The sequence below is a fragment of the Berghia stephanieae genome, chromosome 4 (assembly GCF_034508935.2).
Source record: "Berghia stephanieae isolate SIO BIC M18660-M18661 chromosome 4, UCSD_Bste_1.3, whole genome shotgun sequence".
Classification (NCBI taxonomy): domain Eukaryota; kingdom Metazoa; phylum Mollusca; class Gastropoda; order Nudibranchia; family Aeolidiidae; genus Berghia; species Berghia stephanieae.
The window spans coordinates 55412760-55426948 of NC_088363.1; the positions used below are offsets into that span (position 1 = coordinate 55412760).

The following is a 14189-nucleotide window of genomic DNA, read 5'->3' on the forward strand; positions in this document are numbered from 1 at the left end:
GGCGATTAGTTCTCTCTAAGTTTATATCAATCAGACTATAAACGTTAAAGGTTACATAATATATATCCGGTTGGTGAATGTTGCGAGTATTTTAGCTACACGCACAGCAACAACAGATTACGTGACGCTCTACAGGTAGCCAATACCACTCGGACAAGACCGTTCAGAATCGAATCCCAGCGACACTCACTCATATTTTGTATCAGTGTGTGTGATCTCGGACATTAATTGACTGTCTCTGGTGTGTATTTATTTGTAGGTCCGAAATGTTTATGAGCTCATTATTGTAATGGGAATATTCTCTCCTTTGCAACAATGTTGTAAATTAAGCCCATAAATGCGTTCGGCTCTCTCTCTTGCTATATTATATGAAAGGGTGTAAACGACGTGCACTTATTTGCAGGTCTGATAGCCCAGTTTCTTAAGGGCTCAGTATTGTAATGGACATCTCAAAAAATGAAGCAAAATATTGTCCATTACAACACTGCTACTCTAGGCCCATAAATGGGTTCGGATGTCAGACCTGCATATATGTACACAGCGGTTGTGAATATATTATTGGCAGGCAAATTGGTAGGGGGGGGGGAGGGGGGGATCTTAACCAAACCAAAGAAAAAATGAAAAAATGTTGTATTTTTGTTCTTATAATGAAATGTAAGGCTAATTTAAGTTTATCTTTCTATGAGGCGAAACGAGACACGTATTTTCCTTTTTAAATCACTGAATGATTATTAAGAACAAAATTCTAGTCTTCTCGGAAGAAGGAAAACGTGTCTTAACGAGTTTTAAAAGTCAGTTCCGGAAAGAAGTTAATCCTTGATGTGATTGGTCAACGCTGATATGCATAGAAAAACACTGCTTTCTTTTCATTTTTCTTGGCCTGACAGATTGTACTCCAAATATCAATGGGTAAAAATGACCTCTCCCTCCCACCCTCTCCCTTCCCCCCCCCCCCTCTCTCTCTATCTCTCTATCTCACTCTCTCTCTCTCTCTCTCTCTCTCTCTCTCTGCATGTGTGCTTAGATTTCGTTTGGCTTGCTTTATATCACTTTGTCTTTATCATTTTTGGTCTATATTTTGGTTTGATTTCTTTCTTTTTTAAAATGTTTCTAATTCTTTTTCAATCTCTATTTCTTTTTTGGCCCGGGTGGGGTGGGGGTAAGAGGTGGAGGCACTGGTTCTTAATTATGATAATTTGCAATTTCTTAAAAGGTGGGGTTTTTTTTTGGCGTAAGAATTGTTTGGATAATGTAAAATTAGTTTTCACTTTCTGCTCATTAACTTTTATTTATTTCCATTTTTAATTAGACCTATCTTTAACAGAAAGAAAAAAACAAACAGCATGAAATGCATCCCAGCCAACTAAATTCCTCTATAATTCATACCACGTAACCAACATGTAATATCTCTCTCTCTCTCTCTCTCTCTCTCTCTCTCTCTCTCTCTCTCTCTCTCTCTCTCTCCCCCCCCCTACCCCCTACCCCCCAACGCAAGTTGTATTCGGTTGAATGGAATAGCATTCTCATTTATTTTAACCCTCCATTCATTGGATTATGTGTGAAACGAGATGACGCAATCACCCACAGGCGTTTTATTTACAATCTGATATACAATATCCGTATTACAGTATTTCAAAGACGCATTTAGAAACGTCTAGAATTAAGGGGGGAAACCCCACAAAGCATCAAGTGAACTCACTCGTAAAAAGCCTATACAGTATAAATTATGAAAGTTCGTTTTTTAAATTTCGTGAAATAATTTTGAAATATAATACCTACTCTCTCTCTCTCTCTCTCTCTCTCTCTCTCTCTCTCGCTCTCTCTCTCTCTCTCTTTATATTATTATATATATAATACACACATATATATATTATATAAAGAGAGAGAGTGTGTATTAAAATATATATATATATATATATATATATATAATAATAACACACACACATATATATATATATATATATATATATATATTATATAAATAGAGAGAGAGAGAGAGAGGAGAGAGAGAGAGAGAGAGAGAGAGAGAGAGAGAGAGAGAGAGAGAGAGTATTATATTATTTTTGTGACAGTAATGAACACACGGAAATACCGTATAATTTATGTACCTTCATGAGCGTATATGTGTGCATACATGTATGTGTTTATATAATAATAATAATAATAATAATAATACGTGAAAGGAGTGGGGATCTCACGAGATTCCCTTGAGTTTTCAAAGTGACTGGGATAGTCAACAACTAATTTATATTATATTTCTGGTGAATGGAATGTCAAAACAAGAGATTTTCACATTAAGATTCCCGGAAAACAGTCGGCAGTAGGTAACATTTTGATTATGTAAACTCAATAAAATGTCTCATTGAAGTATTTGGAGAAATCGGGAAGTTTCGATTTCAATAATTGGATAATACGAGTTTAACCACACACCCCCAAAAGAATACGGACGCATGGCTAATCGGCGCTAATTTTGTGTTTTATTATATTTTTGTTTTGGCACTTCTTTACAAACTTTATTTCCTTGAAATATTTTATTTAAAACGAACAGTTTTGATGCTTTGCGCTCATCCAAAAAGCATACAACATTCGCCAGTCGGGTATAACGTAACAACACACGAAACTATGTCGTGTAACCTTGATTGTTTATGTGGATCAATTCAATTTAGTTAGAACTACTAAACATGGCTGGCTAAACACAATAAGCCAAAATTTGAATGACGTCAACTTCGTTCAATCTATATTATTAACGCCTACAGATAAGTCATATTGTATAACGTTTTTTTCTTGTATAACATTTTTTTCGGTTGATAACATTCTTTCTGTCACTCAAAATCCAGGCCGTAGTCCAGCCCAACCTTCACACGAGGTAATCAGTATCGAAGTACAATTTGCATTTACACAAACCTCCATGCACCCTTCTTCCTGCACTTATACTTGACTGTTCCAATCACGCGAAGAAAGTAGCACTATATAATTTATCTTACATTGTAACTACTGCGATCCTACGGCGATGGATACTTGCCTACTACCATTTCCGAACTTCATCAACCCGGATATATATGGGCGGCGGGTCAATGCAATTCAGAATTAAGATCCTGCATCGTTTATCCGGCCTTGCCGATAACGTTATATAATGCCTTATAAAAATCATTGTCATGTGGGTGCACGAGGTGGTTGATAAAACGAATCGAATTCTTTAATTGCCATTATTTGTAGACTTGCAGTAGACTGGAGCGGTGGCTTTCCTGCTTTGACTAGGTAAGAGTTTGTCTTTTAGACTTTCCATCAGTTCCTTAGTAATAAAAGATCAAGATATGCGTTTAGTTATATTATGTGGATGGTTACTTTGTTTAAATTGGAAAAAAATATCTTTAATTAAAGTTTAATGTTATTGCTCCCTGTAGCAATGATGGTAACAACCCGACGTATACTTATATGCAGGTCTAATAACCCAAATTGTTATGGGCTTATTGTTGTAATGGAAATACTACTCTCAAGCCAATGCAAATAATATTGTCCATTTCAACAGCGATAAATCAAGCCTGTAATTGCGTTCGGTTGTCAGACTTGCTAATAATATGTGCACCTAGTATCAAGCCCATCATTTACGATCAGTTATTGTACTTGTAAATACACGCACGTATGAAATGATACAGCAAACTAATTACATGAAAAAACACAACTGTAAAAGAATTGTTCCCATAAAATTGAAAAGTCTTTGAATGTTTTGTCTTGTTTAAGAGATTACAAATCATTTGACATCATTTTCATGCATTGTAGATGACAACAATGGTTTTGATCACAGTTTGAAATAAGAAAATCCACTGCCTGCTCATCTGTCTTCTCATTTCGCTATTCCTGTACTGTCTTCTCACAACCGTGCAAGCTGTTCATCCTTCACTCTATCTTGCTAAAGAGAAACCTGAAACGCCCATACGTCTTTATGAATTAAACGGAAGATTCGATTTTTCTTCAATACTGATTTTCACATTTTTTACTTTTGAAAATGTATTCCTAACTTAACACCACCCAGATAATTTGGTTTTTAAAATTAGTATTAAGATATTCAATACTTTTGCGATTTTTTCTTCTTCTGAAAACGCAGTGCTTACCCCTCTATCTTTCATTATTTATTATTATAACATGGCTATTTAGTGGCTGTGTATGACATTCTCATTTTCTCCCCCTGCGCTTTATAAATGTAGACAAAATTTAAAGTGATTTATATGAATGAATAATAAAACAAATCGTGTCATTAATTCATTGCCTCACTAGGTCCGCGTTTTTAAGAGCCCTCACTCAAATTTCACATCCTCTGTTGTCTTGAATAAACAATTATACAAAGGGAAGTAAACGATTATATTCTTTACTGAAAGATTGTTATGCCAAATGTTCTACAATGGTTTCTTAATCAAATTGGACTATTCCCTACGCCCCCCCCCTTTCCGTTTTGCTTTAGAGGGGATATAATTTTTTTTCGAGAAATTATTTTATATGTTAGGGAGTGGATTTTGACTCGACTCAGTTGTGAAAGAGTACCTATAGTATTGTTTGAGCATAGTCGAGTCCTTAGGATAAGGCTCTTTACTCAAATTCTCACCGTATTCAGGTGTAAAACAAGTAGGTACCTGACCATTAACAGCGTTGTCTCTGTCGGAAGAATTGTAATTCACCTTACATGTGTCATGTCTCGTCCTACTATTAAGTGTTACTGTTGGCTGGGGGATTAAGCCCCTAGTGAAGCTCTTAGAGCATGTTTAGTGTGTATTGCGCTATATAAAGGTCACAATTATATTTTCTCTAAATAAGTTTGTAATCCTATATTCTCAGTTTGACTTGAAATTCAACGTCTAGTCCTAAATTCCATCCCGACAAATACCTTCTTAAGACAATTAGTCACATAATTTTTGTTCTAAAAATGATGGGACCTCCCATTTGTCCCGAATACCGTCCAAATAATTTGTTATAGAGATGCATTTTGACTTTCTCCTTTCAACTTTTTTTTTCAGCATTTTCCAAGAAAAAGTCCTATTCAAATAATTCAAAATAAGGATTTTTTTTTTGTTGGGGGGGGGGGGGGGGGGGGGTTAATCCCAAGATCAAAGGCATGCATTGTGTAAAAGTTGGTTCAAACATTCTATTGAAATTCTTTTTGACTCTCTCCGTCCTTATCCGCCTTTTTCAGCATTTTCCCCAGAAAAAGTCTTGTTTACAACAATGTTGGCAACAGTCTTCTAATAATCTAATGATGTAAATGTCTTTTTTATTTTTTTTTATATTGGCTGATGAAGGAGTTTTAGCCCGAATCGTTCCGTGTTTGATAATTTGTTCTATTTCGAAGGTCTTTTCGTTTTTGTTCATTAATTTATACAGTCAACACGGCTTCTAGCAAGCTTCGCATCACTTTGAATTATTTAAATCCTGTATGACAATGTCTTACATGTCCTAATTCCTACATACTTAATTTATATTGTATCACTTAGCATTCTTAAGTAATTGAAACTAGATATATTATCACATTAAGTAATGGAAGAGTTTCTAGTGGAGTCGTTTCATATGATGGCCCCAGAGTTTGTTAATTGATGCGATGCGGTTAGGTGAAAATTGTATCTATTCGCATCGTATCAAATACTGTAAAATATGGGTTTTATTTAATACTTCACCAATGTGCACATAGATATATGCAGGTCTGACATCTGAACGCAGTTAAGTTATGGATCTAAGTAAAAATTATTGCAACGGACAATATTTTGCATTATATTTTGAGATTTCCATTACACCAATGGGCCCATAATTAATTAGGTTATCAGACCTGCGAATAAGTGCACGTCGCTCTCACATGTTCTCCCCGCCAGGTGAATAATAATACAATGTCACGTCCGCCCAGCAACGAGCAGCTTGGTTCTAAACAAAGAAAATCTGTACTTTTTATTTTTCATTCTGGCAAGAATCTTTCCACATGTCATGTGATCAGAATGTATAAAAGTCAAAACATGATCAGATTTATAATGGTTTTCTCCTCTGGATACACTTTTATGCTCGTCGGAGAAGTATTTCACAAGGGTGTCCGCCATTGTTCCGATATTTTAGAACCAGTTACTAAGTTACTATGCGTCAAAACGATGGAAGTGACGTCACGACTATTGAACCCTATTATCCCAGAGCCCAAAGCCAGGTCCTCATTCATAACTGAGCCCAGTGAACTATTTTGATTTTGTTTTGGTAAAAGTTATGCAATAAATGTCTTGAAAAAGAGCGCCAAAGAGAACTAAATTGTAAAGCAACTTGACAATGCTTTCGCAAACTTGTAGTCTGACACTCCCCCGAACATTAAATGAAAAAATATTGGCGTCACTCAGCGCTCTTTGTTATTGCTTTTAGACAGCCATTTTAATGATTAGTTCTCACTAAATTATATCAGTCAGAATATAAATCTTTAAAGTTACACATAGTTTTGTGTGTTGGTATATTATTTCCGGCTGGCGGATGTTGTAAGTATATTACTACAAGGTAACAATTACTAAAAGAAAGTGAAAATTGAGTTGTCGTTATGTAAAATTGTTAAATAATCCCATTGTTTGTCACTGTTCACACTCTTTTGGTGATCGTCGCAGTATAATTTTACGTACTTTTTTGGGGTTATTTTCAGACTATGACTTAAGAATGTTTCCTAAGAAAACTTTGGTTTTGAACCAAGTGAGCTATCAATGAAGTGATCTCTCATCCGTACTTAACCACCTTCTTTAATTACAATCGTGGTCTCTGATTAATCGGACGTCGGAATACTTCTGACGTGCCTATTTATAAAAATTTCATCAAGAACGCCTTGGGATAGGCATCCGGTTATGCGAGTACTAAATAAATCATTTATTCGTCACGATGATAGTATTACACCACACCTTATTATTAAATCTGTAGGCTTCAAGTGTCCAAGTCTTAACAAGGCAAGTTAGACGCTAAAAATGGAACGTCCATCCTAAATTAGAAAATCGTAGTCAACTTGATATATAATTTTCCTGTTGGAAATGAATTTCACATTTTTTACATTGAAAATAGAAATACCTGTGCCAGAAATATATTATAAATCAAATAAAAACCAGAAAACAAGTTTAAACTTTAAAGCAGTCCAAAACTCTTAAAGTCATCAAAATGAACTGCAAAATCACACACACGCACACACACACACACACACACACACACACACACACACACAAATACAAATTACAGAATCCCCCACCTCTTGACCCTTCCAAAAGAGAAAGAGAAAATAAGAAAAAAAAAAGTTCATTTTGACTTTTAAGTTAAATTTTACAGCAGTTTGGCCATGAAATTAAATCATAAAAATGTTTGTATCCGTCGCCAAGGGTCTTCAGAGTTGCAAATTGAAGGTCAAATAGTTTGGGAAAGTGTGATTACGGTTCAGAGTAGCAAAAACCCTGAATTTTCTAAAGGCTAGGTTCTAAGTTTCACAACTGCATATGGATTTCTCATATCTGAATGTGAAGATGTCGTTTTTTTTTAACGATTAAAGAGTTGTGCTGAAAAGTGTTGGGTTTGTGATCAAGTTCCGCTTTCTGCATTTTTTATTCGAGCATGTCGAAAGACTAGTTGGAGCATCTAGTGAGAATAATATATCAGTGTTCCAAAACTCTCTCTCACTCTCTCTCTCTCACTCTCTCTCTCTCTCCCCTCTCTTTCTCTCTCTCTCTGTCTTTCTCTCTCTCTCTTTCTCTCTCTCTCTCTCTCTCTCTCTCTCTCTCTCTCTCGCTCTATATATATACACGACATTTTAGCATCGTTCATTACGAAAATGAATCCATGTGTAGTCTTGCTGTCTTTATCTCTACGTTAAACCAAACCAGGTAGTTTTTTCAGCAGAACAACATTTAATAACGGCCAAAGTATTGTTTCATGTAAATTACTTCAATTTTTAAAAACCTATCATATTTCATAGATAAGAACACCGGAACGAAATATTTTTATGTGAAATTGCACGTGTAAATGATTCAAGTTCTAGAACATACCATGTTATGTTTTTCCTAGTGTGCAATATTATATTTCAAAATTTTCCTAACTTGATTTCGGTGTTATTCATCAAATTGTATTTGACAATAACATAATTTATAATAGAGTCCTTTGTTAAAAGTCTTTTGAACTGCTGATGGTCATTACAAATGTCACAATGAATGCAACGTTTCATTATTTATGTTAATTAGTAGGATAAAATGGAATTTCTGATTGCACAAAATGAATCAGGAAAGATGGACCTAACGTCCTTGTTTTAGTATTATTTTTACTGGAGTCTTAGTCTTTGGATAGGAAGCAATTGTCCTATTTCACGCTACAGAAACCGGGATAACCTCCGGCTCCACGGGCCTGCTGGCTCTGAAGGACTACTTTTTTTTTTACTTAGTCGCCATGAAAAAAAAAATCACCACAGTTCCAATCTTCATTGTAATTTCAACCGTAGCCATCGACACTGAAACACAAAAAGACTGGAATTTTGACGCCATTATTTGGTTTTTGCACCGCCTTGTGAGTTGTCGTTAGTAGAACTCAAGGAAACAAATGATCCCATTGGTTGAACTATTGAATACAACTCACAATTTGTTTTCTTTTGTGGCCAAAGACTGGCATTTTGACGTAATTTTTTGGTCAGTGTCAGGCTATAAGTTACCGATGGCGACGTTTCAACCAAGGCACAAGAGAGAGGCAATGAACTTAATTTACCACTTGTACGATTTTTTTATGGACTGGATTTGCGTATGATTTTCTATGGCTGAAAATATCACGAGAGTACTGATCTTTAGGGCATACCCTCACCCATTGCGCATTGATGAAAAGGGAAATAATAATAGTAGATATTTATAGCCCATAACTATAGCAGTTTTTCTGTTTAATTACATGTACTTTACCATTACATGATAACGATAAATGGAAATACATCACAACATGCAGACAGTCTCTTCTTCCTACTCTCTCTTTCTCTCTCTCTCTCTCTCTCTCTCTCTCTCTCTCTCTCTCATCTCTCTCTCTCTCTCTAAAGTAGTTTTCCGCAAAGATAAATCAAAAATGTTCAGGAAATGGATGAGGTAGTTTACCTTGCACAAACCCTGTACTGTGACAGCAGAAATCGGGATGAGCTCCTTGTCTAATGTCAAATTAAATACCAGCTTGGCCTGGCCCTCGTATAGACTATAGACTAATACAGGACGTTGTTATTAATTCAACACTGACAACACAGGCTGGCGACGTGTCAAGGAAACACGAGATTGTAGATAGATAGTCCCGGATATAACATATTCACTATTTACATAACGTTCGTGCTACGTAAAATGTGATCAGTCATGTCAAAATGTTACTCCGTCGAGGTGGGCCTGTTGTTTAAAATCTAATCCATTTTTTCCAATCAAGACAACACTGTGAACTGTCATCTACTCATTTTACACATGAGTACGGTAAGGTAATGTGAGTAAAGAGTCTTTTTCAAGGACTCAACTATGCGCCGCTTAGAGTTGGACTTGAACCTTGGACCTTCACATATTAATTGTGACGCTTAGAACCTAAATTAGTTGTTTTTTTCCGTCAGAGAATGACGTATTGATGATAACAAGAATACATAATGTCATCATATGCTTGCTCGGTAAATATTTATTATTAGGCCAAAGAATTTATTCTATATTATACTTTGCACTGTCTGTTGAAACGGTTACACATCAAGCAGGGCGTGAGAAAAATTTAAGGTCGTTCTATAATTTATGACGTATATCATTTTATGATTAATTAGTTATAGTATTGGATAATCGTCACAATCAACGCCTACAGCACATCTCATCAACGTTAAAGATAAAATAATCCACTGCTCTAAAAACGACATTCTGTAACTTAGTCATCACTCAAATTGAACAAAGGAATTATAATATTATGTTCTTATGGTTGCTGTTTAACCAGTAACTGCCATAATCGGATTAAACATTTTGACCAGAAAACTCTTCCTTCAAATATCGATCGATTTAAATGACCCTCATTTTGGCAAAAAGAGAATCCTCTCAAACCTGGACTTGAGAAAGATTTTGGACCCGAGTTAACACGAAGGTGATAATAACAATAATAAATTATTTATGCCGCATTTTATAAGTCTTATTTATAGAATATTGTGTAGGTGTCGATTGATTGAAGGAAATGTTATGAATATAGTTTATGTTATATTTTACCACTCGCCCAATCATTACCAGAATGTTTAGATATATCATGTGAAGAATGTCGAATGTCGTTGAAAAATGAGAGTTCCCAAGTAGAATTCTCTCCGCATAGTTCTCTCTCATTTAAACTGCAGAAGTTCAGTATTGATACTTAAATGTTTATGTTTATGCCATTTTAAAGAAGCAGGCCCTTTTCCTGTATGTGTTGGGTTTTTTTTGTTGTTGTCGTAAAAACTAAGCAAAATAGAATAAAAAACAGCCAATGAATCAGAAAATAAAATCGACAACACAAACAATTGCAATCACACACCAACACGCAGCAAAAAAAAAAAAAAAAAAAAAAAAAGAAAAAAAAAAACAACAAAAAAAACAAAACAAATAAAACTTAGCTTTTATATAGCGCAATATCCACTTAACGTGCTCAAAGCGCTTTACAAGGGGTCCCTGGTCAACAACAACATTTAACATATAGGACGAGACATGACGCCTGTTAGGCGATATTACAATTTTTCGGATAAAGACAACGCTGTTAACGGCCAGGTACTCATTTTACACCTGAGTACGGTGAGAGAATGTGAGTAAAGAGTCTTTTCCAAGGACTCAACTATGCGTCGAGCGAGGCTCGAACCCAGGACCTTCCGATCCGAAAGCGAGTGTCATACCACTAGACCACATAGCCGCGCAAACACAAACATCTCTCTCTCTCTCTCTCTCTCTCTCTCTCTCTCTCTCTCTCTCACACACACACAAACACACACACAAACATTCAAGAACTCCCACATCAAAATAATCTAGGTATTGAAAGTGTTACGCACTCGCTTCAACGTGTCAGTAACTTGAAATTTTTCGCGTAATACTTACTACTTATCGGAATTGCGATCATCTGATGTTGGATATTCCAAAGTGGCAACCCTCACCACTCATCACCTATATTCTATTATTACTTACTCCGCCCTCAAAGCACTTAATTCAGACTACAACAATATGCATGATTATGAGAGATATAAATAGACATTCTCTTAACCATTTTACTGCCGTACTCTGGAAAAACTCGTATTAAAAAATTTGGCCAGAAACGCGTCCTTCAAATATCCACCGATTTAGGTGACCCTCATCATGGCAAACGCTCACAAACCTGGGACTTCGCGAAGTGAATATACGAGTTTTCCTGAGTACGGCAGTTAACTGGTTAAAATAAACAGCATTTAAAATTACACAGAAATCTCGATCTATTGTTTCCGAAGTTGTGCAATGCTGCCTTTCTCTCGGGAAGATATGTGGCAGTTTCAACGAGGCAGCGGGCTGCGAAGTAAGAATAAGGACGATCACAATTAAAGTGCAGTGACATTTTCTTCTTCTTCTTCTTCTTCTTCTTCTTCTTCTTCTTCTTCTTCTTCTTCTTCTTCTTCTTCTTCTTCTTCTTCTTCTTCTTCTTCTCCTCCTCCTCCTCCTCCCCCTCCTCCTCCTCGTCCTCCTCCATGATCATCATCACACCACCACCTCTTCCTCGTCCTTCTTCCACTTTCCTCTCCTCGTTCAACGTATTCACGAAAAAATTCAAGACGATCTGTTGTAGACTGGTTTGCCTCCACCGCTTAATAACACATTTTATATTCTTATGTCAATATTTTGCTTTCCGATTAATCACATTTGATTTCCTAATGGTATTTCATAAGCGAATGATACTTGATTAATGGTAAAATGGAAATTGAAGTCTGTTTTGTTCCTACCTATGTGCATCGTATCTGAGGAGAGGAAAGTGGAAGAAAAACGAGAAAGAGAGGTGGTGGTGTGACGATGATCATGGAGGAGGCGGAGGAGGAGGAGGAGGGAGAGGAGGAGGGGAAATAAGGGGAGAAAAAGTAGTAGAAGAAGAAGAAGAAGGAGGAGGAGAAGGAGAAGAAGAAGAAGAAGAAGAAGAAGAAGAAGAAGAAGAAGAAGAAGAAGAAGAAGAAGAAGAAGAAGAAGAAGAAGAAGAAAAAGAAGAAGAAGAGTTGATAGTATGTGTTCGATCAGAGTTTGATTAATGTCGAGCAATAATTATCTTGACCAGTTAACGGATGGCTGACAAATGCACACATTCCTATTATCTTAATTTATGAATCCAGTACTTCTATTATTTATTTTATTAATTTTTTTTGGGCCATTATTGTAGCTCTCACGCGCAACGTATCTCTCAAATATGTATTTGGTTAGAGGTATAGATAGTATGCAGATGACGTCACTCAGGCCTTTGTTATTGTTTTTGCCATCCGCGTTTGTGAGTTGTTCTCACTAAACTGTATTAACCAGACTATAAAAGTTCATGGTTACACAGAGTTTGTGTGTTGGTCCGTTATACTTCCGGATGGCAATGTTGTGAACTCCTTGGCTAAGCGCATTCTATCTATAGGAAGGATTTTGATTTTGGTTCAAGCTGACGCCTGATGGCTGTATGAAATTGACTGTCAAGGAAATCAAGTTAGGAAAAGACTTCTTTTCAAACAGATTCCAAGAAATCATTGCAACTAATTGGAGCTTGCATTTAAGCCGATTCCCATTATCAATGCAGGAAAAAACAGAAAATATTATAGACGGGAATAGTAAGTTCATAGTCTGCGGAGTGATAGCGTTATAAAGAATGCCAGATCAGCCTTTTAAAGCCAAATTATTGAAACCTTTTGGTGTGTCATCGATTTACGGAAGTTTTCGAGTTTAATTGGACAAAATTCAAATAACATATAACAGAACATATTTCAAAAAAAAAAAAAAAATTCAAAATATCGACATTTCTTAACGGAACAATTTAATGCAATGATCTTCTGATGTAGATTTAACATTAAAACCATTCATTTTCTTCATCCTGACTGCAAAGTAACTTGTATAACATATTTTGCAAAAATTATCTGACACACCTGATTTGTATCCGGGAAATAGAAATCACAGTCGCCCATTGGATACAACGGACGTCATTTGCCATGTTTAGCCGAGATGATAATAATGTGACACAAGGCGGTCCGGATATATGGACCAAAGCTTGGCTATGTAGAGATCAACAACGTAGGACCCCTGCTATTTAGCGCGGACGCAACGGTAGACAATCTCAGTCACCCTCGTGGATAGACAGCGACAAGATTAAAGTAGACCGTGTTTTAACCATAATAACTACGGAGGATGTTCTTGTAAAGCCATGTTTTGTACTGTCAATAGGACCCGAGTGTTATATGATTGAAGAGAAAAATTATACTTCTTTTAAAGAAAAATATGCAAATTCAATCCTTCAAAAATGTGATCGGATCGTAAAAACGTTTGTCTTTTTGGATTAATTAACTGGTATGTTGACATGTATTTATTATTCATTTAAAAAAATGCAAATTGATGATAACTTTGCGTATACTAGTCGTGTTCCATATTGTTACAAGCATGAAATGTTGTGTAATGTTACAGTGTCATAGAAATTCAGTCGAACAACACAAGCAAAAAATCATATAAAAACTCCGCCCTTCAATTAGAAACCGGACTTCATATGTTTTGATAACCGGCCAGTTGTTCTTAAATAGAATCTCAAAGGTTTCTTGATTAGAAGGAGTGAGGTTCGAACCTCTGTCGAGTAAGACTAAATATCTTTAAATGGATTTTTGTTTTACTTGCACTTTCTACATGGGTTACATCATAATTTACAACATTTTTACCCAAGACCAGAGTGACTGCTCTTCAATTGCTCACTTACATATTTTTTATACAAAATAAATAGGCCATATTATATGAAATGATGCTCTCTCTCTCTCTCTCTCTCTCTCTCTCTCTCTCTCTCTCTCTCTCTCTCTCTCTCTCTAATGATTTTATTTTTGACCGGGGATTATGATTCATTACTATAAGCCATTTGAATATTGTAATTTAATTGTTCCTTCACTCGACTTTAGTGATGAAAGGAAATTGAAAGAAAGCTGGCATATCATTAATCGTAATTAAATATTTATTATATCAATGACAATATTACAGACCTAT

The 14189-nt window shown here is 35.8% G+C and overlaps 2 protein-coding genes and 1 long non-coding RNA gene across 9 annotated transcripts in view; 2 read left to right on the plus strand and 1 right to left on the minus strand.

The window, feature by feature from the left end:
* The window catches only part of LOC144970860 (uncharacterized), a 22267-nt gene extending 8990 nt beyond the window's left edge, over positions 1-13277 (minus strand). Inside the window, exon 1 of one of the 3 annotated variants that reach the window (XR_013645036.1) lies at positions 13097-13277. This is a non-coding gene — a long non-coding RNA (uncharacterized LOC144970860). Of the gene's footprint in view, positions 1-9101; positions 9238-13096 lie in introns of those variants that run through there. The other 2 variants (XR_013645037.1, XR_013645038.1) reach the window with 2 other exon arrangements.
* Positions 1-14189, plus strand: part of LOC144970857 (uncharacterized) — a 147430-nt gene that overhangs the window by 72570 nt on the left and 60671 nt on the right. The gene's annotated exons all lie outside the window — the stretch shown is intronic.
* The window catches only part of LOC144970858 (uncharacterized), a 43668-nt gene that overhangs the window by 21230 nt on the left and 8249 nt on the right, over positions 1-14189 (plus strand). The window contains exon 1 of one of the 4 annotated variants that reach the window (XM_078910959.1): positions 3123-3258. The exons of 2 other annotated variants lie outside the window; for them this stretch is intronic. The gene's annotated coding sequence lies outside the window, so the exon portion shown is untranslated. Of the gene's footprint in view, positions 1-3122; positions 3259-13123; positions 13515-14189 lie in introns of those variants that run through there. One more of the 4 variants, XM_078910957.1, reaches the window with a different exon arrangement.